Here is an 11,563-nt window from a genome sequence, read left to right on the forward strand (position 1 = left end):
GGCTGGGTGACAGAGCAAGACTCTGTCTCTATAAAAAAAAGTAAAAAGTTTTAAACAGGAATCAATAGCAATTGGATATCTAGAAAATTCCCAAATATTTGGAAATAACATATATCTAAATAAATAGGCCAGGCATGGTGGCTCACGCCTGTAATCCCAGCACTTTGGGAGGGCGAGGCGGGTGGATCGCCTGAGGTCAGGAGTTCGAGACCAGCCTGGCCAACATGGTGAAACCCCGTCTCTACTAAAAATACAAAAATTAGCTGGGCATGGTGGCAGCTACTCAGGAGGCTGAGGCAGGAGAATCTCTTGAACCCGAGAGGCAGAGGTTGCAATGAGTTGAGATTGTGCCATTGCACTCCAGCGTAGGCAACAAGAGTGAGACTTCATCTTAAAAAAAAAAGAATAAATATAAATAAATAAATAAAGGGTCAAAGAAATCAGAGAGGAATTTTAAAATATTTTAAACTCAATGATAATAAAAACATACCCACAGTTGTGGAATTCAACTAAAGCATGATTAGAAAAAAGCTTACAGCTTTAAATACCTACATTAGAAAAAAAAAAAGGCTGGCACGGTGGCTCACGCCTGTAATCCCAACACTTTGGGAGGCCGAGGCAGGCAGATCACTTGAGGTCAGGAGTTTGAGACCAGCCTGGCCAACATGGTGAAACCCCACCTCTACTAAAAATACAAAAATTAGCCGGGTGTGGTGGCAAGCACCTGTAATCCCAGCTACTTGGGAGGCTGAGGCAGGAGAATCAGTTGAACCCGGGAGGCAGAGGTTGCAATAAGCCAAGAACATATCACTGCACTCCAGCCTAGGTGACAAAGTGAGACTCCATCTCAATAAAAAAAGAAAAAAGGTATAAAATCAATTATCTATGCTTCCACCTTAAGAAGTTAGAAAAAGACGAGCAAATTAAACCCCAAGTAGAAGAAATAAAATAATAAAGTCAGTAAATAGAGAATGGACAAATAAGAAAATTAAAGTTAAAAATGAGTTGATTTGAAAAAATTATTAAATTTAAAAAGCTTCTAGTAAGACTGATCAACAAAGAAAAAAAAACATAAATGAGCAATATTAGGAATAAAAAAGGCCGGGCGCGGTGGCTCACGCCTATAATCCCAGCACTTTGGAAGGCTGAGGTGGGCGGATCACGAGGTCAGGAGATTGAGACCATCCTGGCTAACATGGTGAAACCCTGTCTCTACTAAAAAAATTACAAAAAATCAGCTGGGCGCGGTGGCGGGCGCCTGTAGTCCCAGCTATTCGGGAGGCTGAGGCAGGAGAATGGCATGAACCCGGGAGGCGGAGCTTGCAGTGAGCTGAGATAGCACCACTGCAGTCCAGCCTGGGCAAAAGAGAGACTCCGTCTCAAAAAAAAAAAAAAAAAAAAAAGGAATAAAAGAAGGAACGTCACTATAGATCCTACAGACATTAAAAGATTAAGAAAGGTATATTTTTAACAACTTTATGCCAAAAGATTCTACAACTTAAGTTAAATAGACAAATTCCTTGAAAAATGCAACTTACCAAAAACTAACACAAGAAAGAATCATCCATATTATCTTATACTCATTTTAAAAAGTGAATAAATAATTGTTTAAATCCCATGAAAACAAAACGAAACCCTTTCAGAACCAGATGGCTTCACTGCTGAATTCGGTCAAACATTTAGGATGTAACCAAACTTACTCTTTCAGAGAGTAGAAGAGGAAAGAATAGTTCCCAATTCATTTTATGAGCCTGCATAACTTTGCCCTCTAAACCAAACAGACATTACAAGAAAAGATTATTACAGATCAATTTTTTTTTTTTTTTTGAGACGGAGTCTTGCTCTGTCGCCCAGGCTGGAGTGCAGTGGCGCAATCTCGGCTCACTGCAAGCTCCGCCTCCCGGGTTCACGCCATTCTCCTGCCTCAGCCTCCCCAGTAGCTGAGACTACAGGCACCTGCCACCACGCCTGGCTAATTTTTTTGTATTTTTTAGTAGAGACGGGGTTTCACCGTGGTCTCGATCTCCTGACCTCGTGATCCACCCGCCTCGGCCTCCCAAAGTGCTGGGATTACAGGCGCCTACAGACCAATATTTTTATTAAATATGAATGCAAAAACCCTTCACAAAATCCTAACAAATCTAATATAGTAGTGTGTGTGAGTGTGTATGTATGTATATGTGTGTGTATATACATATATATGTGTGTGTGTGTGTGTGTGTGTATATATATATATATATATATATATATATATATATGGATAAAACATGACTAACTAGGTGGAATTTATGCCAGGGATGCAAGATTTGTTTAGCATTTCAAAATCAGTCTATGGGCCAGGTGCGGTGGCTCACGCCAGTAATCCCAGCACTTTAGGAGGCTGATGTGGGTGGATCACCTGAGATCAGGAGTTCCAGAGGAGCCTGGCCAACATGGTGAAACTCCATCTCTACTAAAAATACCAAAATTAGCCAGGTGTGGCTGGGCATGGAGGCTCATGCCTGTAATCCCAGCACTTCAGGAGGCTGAGGCAGGTGCATCACCTGAGGTCAGGGGTTGGAGATCAGCCTGGCCAACAGAGAAACCCTGCCTCTACTAAAAAATACAAAAATCAGCTGGGTATGGTGGCATCTGCCTGTAATCCCAGCTACTCAGGAGGCTGAGGCAGGAGAATTGCTTGAATCCGGGAGGTGGAGGTTGCAGTGAGCTGAGATCACACCACTGCACTTCAGCCTGGGCGACAGGGTGAGACTCTGTCTTAAAAAAAAAAAAAATCTCCTCTTTGGCCAGGCATGGTGGCTCACATCCGTAATCCCAGCACTCTGGGAGGCCGAGGCGGGTGGGTCACTTGAGGTCAGGGGTTCAAGAGCAGCCTAGCCAACATGGTGAAACCTTGTCTCTACTAAAAATGCAAAAATTAGCCGGGCGTGGTGGTGCACTCCTGTAATCCCAGCTACTCAGGAGGCTGAGGCAGAAGAATAGCTTGATTCCAGGAGGAGGTGGTTGCAGTGAGCCGAGAGTGCACCACTGTACTCCAGCCTGGGTGACAAAGCAAGACTCCATCCCGAAAAAAAAAAGAGAAAACAACAACAAAAAAACCCACAGAGCTAACATCATCCTTAACTGTGAAATAGTGAATATTTACCTTTAATATTGGGAAAGAGGCAAAGATGACTGCTCACACCACTTCCACATTTAAAAGGAAAAGGCAAAGATGTCTTTATTCACAGGTGACATGATTATGTATGCAAAAAATCCTAAAGAATCTTTTAAAAATCTACTAGATCTAATGCAACAGATCTGAGCAAATTCAGCAATTAGTGAATTAGACAATGTAAAACAAAAGTATCACATTTCTATATATTAGTAGCAAACAATTAGGAAGTGAAATTTTTTTTTTTTTTTGTAGAGATGGAGTCTCCCTATGTTGCCCAGGTTGGTCTCAAACTCCTGGCCTCAAGTGATTCCCCTCGCCTAGACTTCCAAAGTGCTAGGATTATAGGTGTGAGCCACCACACCCAGCCTAGAAAGTGAAATTTAAAATCCACTCTCATTTTTAATAACATCGAAAGTCATGAAATATTTAGCAACAAATTCAGTGAAATATGTACCACAGTGCTATTAAAAACTATTAGCACATTGCTGAGAAAAATTAAAGAACACACAGAAATAGATCCATAAATATACAACCAAATGATTTCTGACAAGGGCACTGACATAGTTTGGATGTTTGTCCCCTCCAAATTTCATGTTGACATGTGATCCCTAATATTGGAGGTTGGGCCTTCTGGGAGGTCATGGGGGCAGATTCCTCCTGAATGGCTTGGTGATGAGTGAGTTCTTACTCTCTAAGTTCATGTGAGAGCTGGCTGTTTAACAGAGTTCGGCCCCCTTCCCTCTCTCACCACGCGATGCCTGCTCCCACTTCACCTTCCTCCATGATGAAAGAAACTTGAACCCCTCGTCAGATGCAGATGCTGCACCATGCTTCTTGTACAGCCTGCAGAACTGTGAGCCAAATAAACTGCTTTTCTTTATAAATTATGCAGTCTCAGGTATTCCTTTATAGTAACACAAAATGGACTAACAGAGGTGCCAAAGCAATTCATTGGTGGAAAGGACTGACTTTTAACAGACAATACAAGGACAACCAGATATTCATATGTCAAAAGAATTGCTCAACTCTTAATTAACATCATTTACAAAGAGTAATTCAAAATGTGTAACAGACTTAAATGTAAAATTTAAAACTGTAAAACTCCCGGCTAGGCGCGGTAGCTCACGCCTGTAATCCCAGCACTTCGGGAAGCTGAGGCGGGCGAATCACAAGGTCAGGAGTTCGAGACCAGTCTGGCCAATATGGTGAAACCCCGTCTCTATTAAAAATACAAAAAATTAGCTGGGCGAGGTGGCAGGCTCCTGTAGTCCCAACTATTGAGGAGGCTGAGGCAGGAGAATCGCTTGAACCTAGGAGGCAGAGGTTGCAGTGAGCCGAGATCGTGCCACTGCACTCTAGCCAGGGCGAGAGCACGAGACTCCATCTCAAAAAACTGTAAAATTCCCAGAAGAAAAAAATCTTTGCAACCTTGGGGCAGACAATGATTTCTTAGACTATTTAAAACATGCATTATAAAAGAAAAAAAATCAAGAAGTTAGATTTCACCAAAATTTAAAATTGCTATTTGAAAAACACAATTCAGAAAATGAAAAGTTTGGAAGAAACTTTTCATACGTACACACACATATGAACAGACCTGTGTTCTGAATATATGAAGAATAATTACAACTGAGTAATAAGAAAATCTCATTTTAATAGATAAATTATTTGAGCAAACTAACAAAAGATATTCATATACAGTCATGCATTGCTTAACTGTGGGGATATGTTCTGAGAAATGTGTCATTAGATGATTTTATCATTGTGAGAACATCATAGAATGTACTTATACAAACCTAGATGTTATAAGCCTACCACATACCTAGGAGCTATTGCTCCCAGGCTACAAACCTGTACAGCATGTTACTGTACTGAATACTGTAGGCAACTGCAACACAATGATGGTAAGTATTTATGTATCTAAACATGTCTAACCACTGAAACGGTACAATAAAAATATGCTATTACAATCTTATGTGACTATTATCATATCTGTGGTCCATCATTGACCAAAACACCTTTATGCAGTATATGACTGTATACTAATGGCCATTAAGCATATAAAAATATATTCAACAACATTATTCATCAGGGAAACAAAAATTAAAACCACAAAGAGATATCAGCACACCCCCATTTGATCTTGCTAACAACCAATCTGTCAATTCAAAGTGCTGGCAACAATGAGGAACAACTGGAACCTTCATACATTGGTCGTGGGAATATAAAATGGGTATAACCACTTCAGAAAAAATTGAGTTTCTTGGAAACGCACACAATCCAGCAATTGTATTCTTATGTATTTACCTAAGATAAATGAAAAATATGCCCAAAGACCTGTAAATGTTCTTGCCAGCTTTATTCAAAATGGCCAAAAATTAGAATATCTATTAACAGGTGAATAAACAAATTATAGTATACTGCACAATGGAATACCACTCAGCAACAGAAAAACTACAAACCAAGTAATTAATGAGTAAGGGGTGTTTTTATGGGGTGATGAAAAAGTTTTCAAACTAGAGAGAACTGGTGATCTCACAACATTGTGAAAACAATAAATATCACTGAATTGTACACTTCGAAACGGTTGTTTGGGTTTGTTTAGCCAAAGTAAAAAAAGAAAAAAAAAGGCTAATTGTATATTATCTGAATTTCCCCTCAAAAACAAAAAAAAAACTTTTGATAAAAGAGCAGGAATGAATTCTCAACCCACAATGATATACCAATACACATCCACGGTAATAGGTTAAATGACAAAGACTGACAACACCAAAATTGGTGAGAATGTGAGTAACTGGAACTCATATATTGCTGATGAAAGCATTAGATGGTATAACCATTTTGGAAAATGATTAGCAGTTTCTCATAAAACTAAACATGCTGCTACTTCATGACCTAGCAATTCCACCGCTAGGTATTTAAAAGCTTTATGTGGGCAGAGATTTTCATCTGTTTGTGAGCAAACAGTGCAAGACACACAGTAGATACTCAATAAGTATTTACCAAATGAATGTCTACTTATTTTAGCATTGTAATAAAAAACTAGAAACAATCTAAGTATATTAATAAAAAGCTATACAGATAAAAATGTAGTATATTCATATGACAGAATACTATATAAAACAATTAAGGCCGGGCGCGGTGGCTCACGCCTGTAATCCCAGCAATTTGGGAGGCTGAGGCTGGTGGATCACCTGAGGTCAGGAGTTCGAGACCAGCCTGAACAATATGGTAAAACCCCCATCTCTACTAAAAATAAGAAAATTAGCTGGGCGTGATGGCATGTGCTTGTAGTCCCAGCTACTTGGGAGGCTGAGACAGAAGAATCGCTTGAACCCAGGAGGCAGAGGTTGCAGTGAGCTGAGATCGCGCCACTGCACTCCAGTCTGGGTGACAGAGCAAGACTCTGTCTCAAAACAACAACAACAACAACAACAACAAAAAACATTTAAAACAAATACGTCAGTGGCTAAAACTATCAATATCAATCCAAATCAATTTTTAAAATAATACTGAGTGAGGCCAGGCGTGGTGGCTCACGCCTGTAATCCCAGTACTTTGGGAGGCTGAGGCGGGCGGATCACGAGGTCAGGAGATCGGGACCATCCTGGCTAACAGGTGAAACCCCGACTCTACTAAAAATACAAAAAATCAGCCAGGCGTGGTGACGGGCGCCTGTAGTCCCAGCTACTGCGGAGGCTGAGGCAGGAGAATGGCGTGAACCCGGGAGGCGGAGCTTGCAGTGAGCCGAGATCCTGCCACTGCACTCAGCCTGGGTGACAGAGCGAGACTCTGTCTCAAAAAAATAAAATAAGAAATAAAATAAAATAAAATAACACTGAGTGAAAAACACAAGTGCAGGCTATACGCAATATGATGTAACTTATTTAAAATTTAAAAACACATGCAATAATAGACACGTATAAAATATAATTTAAAAAACACAAAACACAGATACCAACTCATGATGTTGAGTACCTGATAACGGATGGGTGGGATGAGACTTCAGCTTTATTGGAAATGTTTTATTTCCTTATCTAAAAAAATACTAGAAAGAAATACAACAAAATGTTAACAGTTGTTAATGTCGGCCTCTGTAAATATAGATATTGTGTTACTTTAGTCTTTTTTTAAAATCTCAACTAAATTAAAAAAGGAATTTTAGTCTTTTTTTTATCTCAACTAAATTAAAAAAGGAATTTTAAAACCCTAGTGTTACATGCAAGTGAGTCAATAATGGCAAAATAATAATGAGATACATAGAAGGTGACTAACTTTTAATGGTGAATACTGGATCCAAGTACAAGTTTGAAAATTTTGATTTCCGAAAAAAAACACAAAACTTAAGTGATGAATGAAAAATAGACAAAATGGAAGAGGGTAATAAGAATATTATTAAATAACAAAATCTACTTCGAACGAGGAAATCTTTCCAGTTACAGATATATTTAAAACTCACATATCCCATCTGTTGTTGTTAAAGAATATAAAAAGAATAAAATTTTAAAGGAAGCGCAGTGAGTACTGAAAAAGCTAAAGTATAAAAGTACAGAAAAAATGTAAATATAGAATCACACAATGAAATCACAAAGTTTGGCAGTATAGTAGAACAAGACAGTATATTATCCATTTTGTATCTAATATTTTGATATCTGGTCCTAGTTCCATAACTGGTATAAACTTTTATATTTTTATGATATTTATAATAAAAATATGGCATCCTACTTTTTCCACCAGTTCTCATATTTGCAATTTTTCCTCTTTGGACTGGCTGATCTCTGAGCACCCTTCTAACTCTAAAATTAAACTGGTAATTAGAACACTGCCTTCCACATAGCTGTTTCAACGACTAGATAAACAACCATTTTGAACTATTAAATAAAGAGATTTCAAAGAATACTGGGTATGATAGGCACAGATAACAAATACTAAACGATTTAAAATTTTGGTCACATAAAAATACATACATACCATTCGGAGATGTTTACTCGGCCAGTAAATATATAATTAACTCCTACTAAAGGATGAGGCACCTGTGGCTATTCCATAAATACTGATGTGAAGATGATTAAAGTAATATCGTCTTACAGTACGTCTCCTGAGTCAGAACCAAATAAATCAATACATAAATACTTTTGGGAAAAATCAAAACCATGGAAAAATGTTACTTTCCCAACAATCTATTTTACAGAGACCCATAGTTTATAACAGCTTTTATGCTGTGTGCATCAAGATCATCTATTATACGAAAAATGATTCCACCCCCTCTACTGGCAACGCCCCAGCATCGCGGGTGAGCTGCCAGGATGGACTCCCCGCTTTCCCCTCTCCGTCTTCCTTAGAGCATCAGGTATCTGACCACTGACATCACCTGGGCACCTGACCAGCTGACGCGCGTTTCCAGGAGCCATATCTGTGCCGTGGGGTCGGGTTGCCGGCCTAAGGAGCAGGATCTGTGTGCGGAGCCCCTCGCGGGCCCGTGCATTCTGCAGTTCAGCTCAAACTGCACATTTACTATGTTTTGTTTTTATCCATCGGTTGCCAATTAGTTTCTAAGGAAGACATTCCCATTACAAAATAATAGCGAAATAAAAATAAGCACCACGTTAAAAAGAGATCAGCAGGGAAGCACCTGAAGGCTGTTCGGGTGATCCGCCGCCGCCTCTATTAGGAGCGACCTCCACCGCCGAGGGAAATCACCCAAACGAGCCCCAGGCTGCCGCGCTCCTTCACTACAGCGAGCGTGGCCGGGAGGCGCCCTTCGGCCGCAGGGGACCCAGCCACGCCAGAAACCGCTCCTTGCGGGTTTTGCCTGGGGGGAGGCCGGAAGAACCCCGAGCAGGGCCTCGCCTGGAAGAAGGCCGCAGGCAGCGGCCGGGGTCCCCCAGAGAACCGAGGAGGCCAGCAAGGCCCCGAGAAGCCGCGCGCGCGCGTGTGGCCGGAGCCTCCCGCCGCGCCCCCGCCTCCTGGCGTCGCCATGGGAACCCGGGATTTGGTCTCCGGGCCTGACCGCCGCCTGAGGGGGAATAGGGGCGGACAAGAGGCAGCAGAAGCTTACCGGCGCCGCTCCTCCGCCTCCTCGGGTCGCGTTCGGCCTTACGGGGATCCGTCCCGGCACCCGTTCCTGCCACCGCCCGCGAGCCCCGCGCCGACTCCCGGCCCTCCGGCAGCCAGTGCCCCTCCGCACGCCAGTGCCCCTCCGCACGCCAGTGCCCCTCCGCACGCCAGTGCCCCTCCGCACCAGTGCGTGGAGGTGTCAGGCTCCCGCTGCGGGAGGCGGGAGATTTAAACCGCGCGACCTGGCGTCCGCGTTCGCCCCCCTCGGGCGCCGGCCTGACCCCGCCACCGGCCCGACTCGGGATCGGAGCATCTCTCGGTCTGCTCTTGAATGAACTCGGGGACCCTCTCTATTCCTCCTTTCCCGATTTCCTCTTTACTTAATAAAGTGAAATGACAAACACCAAACCGGTCAGAACATTACGAGGAGCTGAGTGTGAGCTCTCTGAGGCGTGGGGAAGTGGAAGGCATTGGCCCGGGGCCCTCCCGGCTCCCTCCGAGCACCCCCACCCCCGGACCTGCCGGGCCTTCTGGGGCGGCCCCTTAGCACCAGTGCTCCTTACGCGGAAAGCGTTCGCCCGCTGTATTTAACTCCCGTGTTAAAGGTTTAAAGAGGTCTAAGTTAACAACCGTTCATAATCAATCTCAAATGCACATATCCATATCCATAATGTTTATGATGAATCTTCAAGAGTAAAAGGTAAAACCGGATCCTGAAAGTCTCAGGAAAAAAACAAAAAGGAAGGCAAAACTATTTACTACTAGTAGGAGATAATTTAGTAAATTCAAACTGCATTCTTTTTAAAGGTGACTCCAAAACTTAAAAGAACTTTCCTAAAACAGCAGAATACGAATTATTAATTACAACTGCGACACATAGGCTAGCAAAGAATTAAAAGGTTAACACTCGAGGTGATAATTAAAATCTGTATGATGACAAAGATGGGGTGAGGTTCTAGAATTTATTTTATTTTATTTTATTTGAGATGGAGTCTCGCTCTGTCGCCCAGGCCGGAGTACAGTGGCGCGATCTCGGCTCACTGCAAGCTCCGCCTCCCGGGTTCACGCCATTCTCCTGCCTCAGCCTCCCGAATAGCTGGGACTACAGGCGCCTGCCACCACGCCTGGCTGTTTTTTGTATTTTTAGTAGAGTCGGGGTTTCACCGTGTTAGCCAGGATGGTCTCGATCTCCTGACCTCGTGATCCGCCCGCCTCGGCCTCCCAAAGTGCTGGGATTACAGGCATGAGCCACCGCGCCCGGCCGAGGTTCTGGAATAATAACAGTACAAAATACTCACCTTAACCTGGAAATTATACTTTTAGAATAGGAAAAGTGGCAAGCTACAGAGGGTTAATTTGGACTGAAAACATTAAATGTCTTTAGACTTTTACCCTGAGATATTTGGATTTCAAGGAATAGGCAAATACCTGAGATTATGTGCAAAATTTTGTTTGTTTTTTGAGGAGTCTACAGCTTTCCTCAGAAGGGTAAAAATTAGCGTTTGGCAAACATGAGTGATTGACCTATTTCCTTGGGATGGCTTTCCTGAATCTTACTAAATGAGGCATTTCTCCTAAGGGGCATACTGCTCTCTGGCTGTAACGATCTACCTGCCTGTCTTCCCCATTAGGTGCTGAGCTGCTTCAAAGCTGCTCCTCCCTTACGCATTTCTGCAGCCTTAGCACCTAGCACAGTGCCTAATACAAACTAGGTCCTGAATGAATGTTGAGTCCATCAATGAACGAAATGAAACAAAGATAGCTAATTCACAACTGAAGGATACATTATAAAATATCTGAAAAGAACAGATTATCTTTCTCACCAAGGAATAAATAACGTGGCAAGCGAAATGACTTTCAAATGTTACTATGCCCCATAGTAAAGTTCTTGGGGTATTTTAGAAAATGTTTGTTCCAACAAGATGAAGTTTTAAGTCAAGAGAACAGTAAACTAATATCTTCTTCAGCTCAATCTGAGGCCGACTAAAGTCCTCCAAGGAACACACCAGGAAGTCAGAATAATGGCTACCGGCCGGGCCTGTTGCTTTTATTCACTTAACTGGGTAAAATTACAGAAAGATACACAGTATCTCCAAGCCATTAATAAAGTGTAGTATTTACACTTCATATAATCACTTTTTCTTCACAAGTCGCTAAGGAAACACGGTGGCACAGTGTAGGAATAGTATCAGAAAATAATGTAGAGCTAGCTGCTGATGCTTCTCCTGGACAGGAGTCAAGTCTCTCATATTTCATAAATGCCTGTGGAATGAATTCTTTCTTTAGCTGTTGGATACAATGTTTACATGGCTTGCACTAGGAAGAGCGTGGTAGTTCACGCCTATAATC

General features: G+C 42.1%; 1 protein-coding gene across 29 annotated transcripts in view; it reads right to left on the reverse strand.

Annotated features, from left to right (window-relative positions):
- The window catches only part of ICA1L (islet cell autoantigen 1 like), a 94,782-nt gene extending 85,347 nt beyond the window's left edge, over nucleotides 1-9,435 (reverse strand). For 4 of the 29 annotated variants that reach the window (XM_063791599.1, XM_063791604.1, XM_054677645.2 and 1 more), the window contains exons 1-3: nucleotides 8,790-9,222; nucleotides 8,129-8,255; nucleotides 7,136-7,205 (exon numbers count right to left, since the gene is read on the reverse strand). The gene's annotated coding sequence lies outside the window, so the exon portion shown is untranslated. Of the gene's footprint in view, nucleotides 1-7,135; nucleotides 7,206-8,128; nucleotides 8,256-8,528 lie in introns of all 29 variants that reach the window. The other 25 variants (XM_063791603.1, XM_063791602.1, XM_054677632.2 and 22 more) reach the window with 21 other exon arrangements.
- Between the last annotated feature and the right edge of the window lie 2,128 nt (nucleotides 9,436-11,563).

This window comes from Pan troglodytes, chromosome 13 (genome assembly GCF_028858775.2).
Source record: "Pan troglodytes isolate AG18354 chromosome 13, NHGRI_mPanTro3-v2.0_pri, whole genome shotgun sequence".
NCBI classification, from domain to species: domain Eukaryota; kingdom Metazoa; phylum Chordata; class Mammalia; order Primates; family Hominidae; genus Pan; species Pan troglodytes.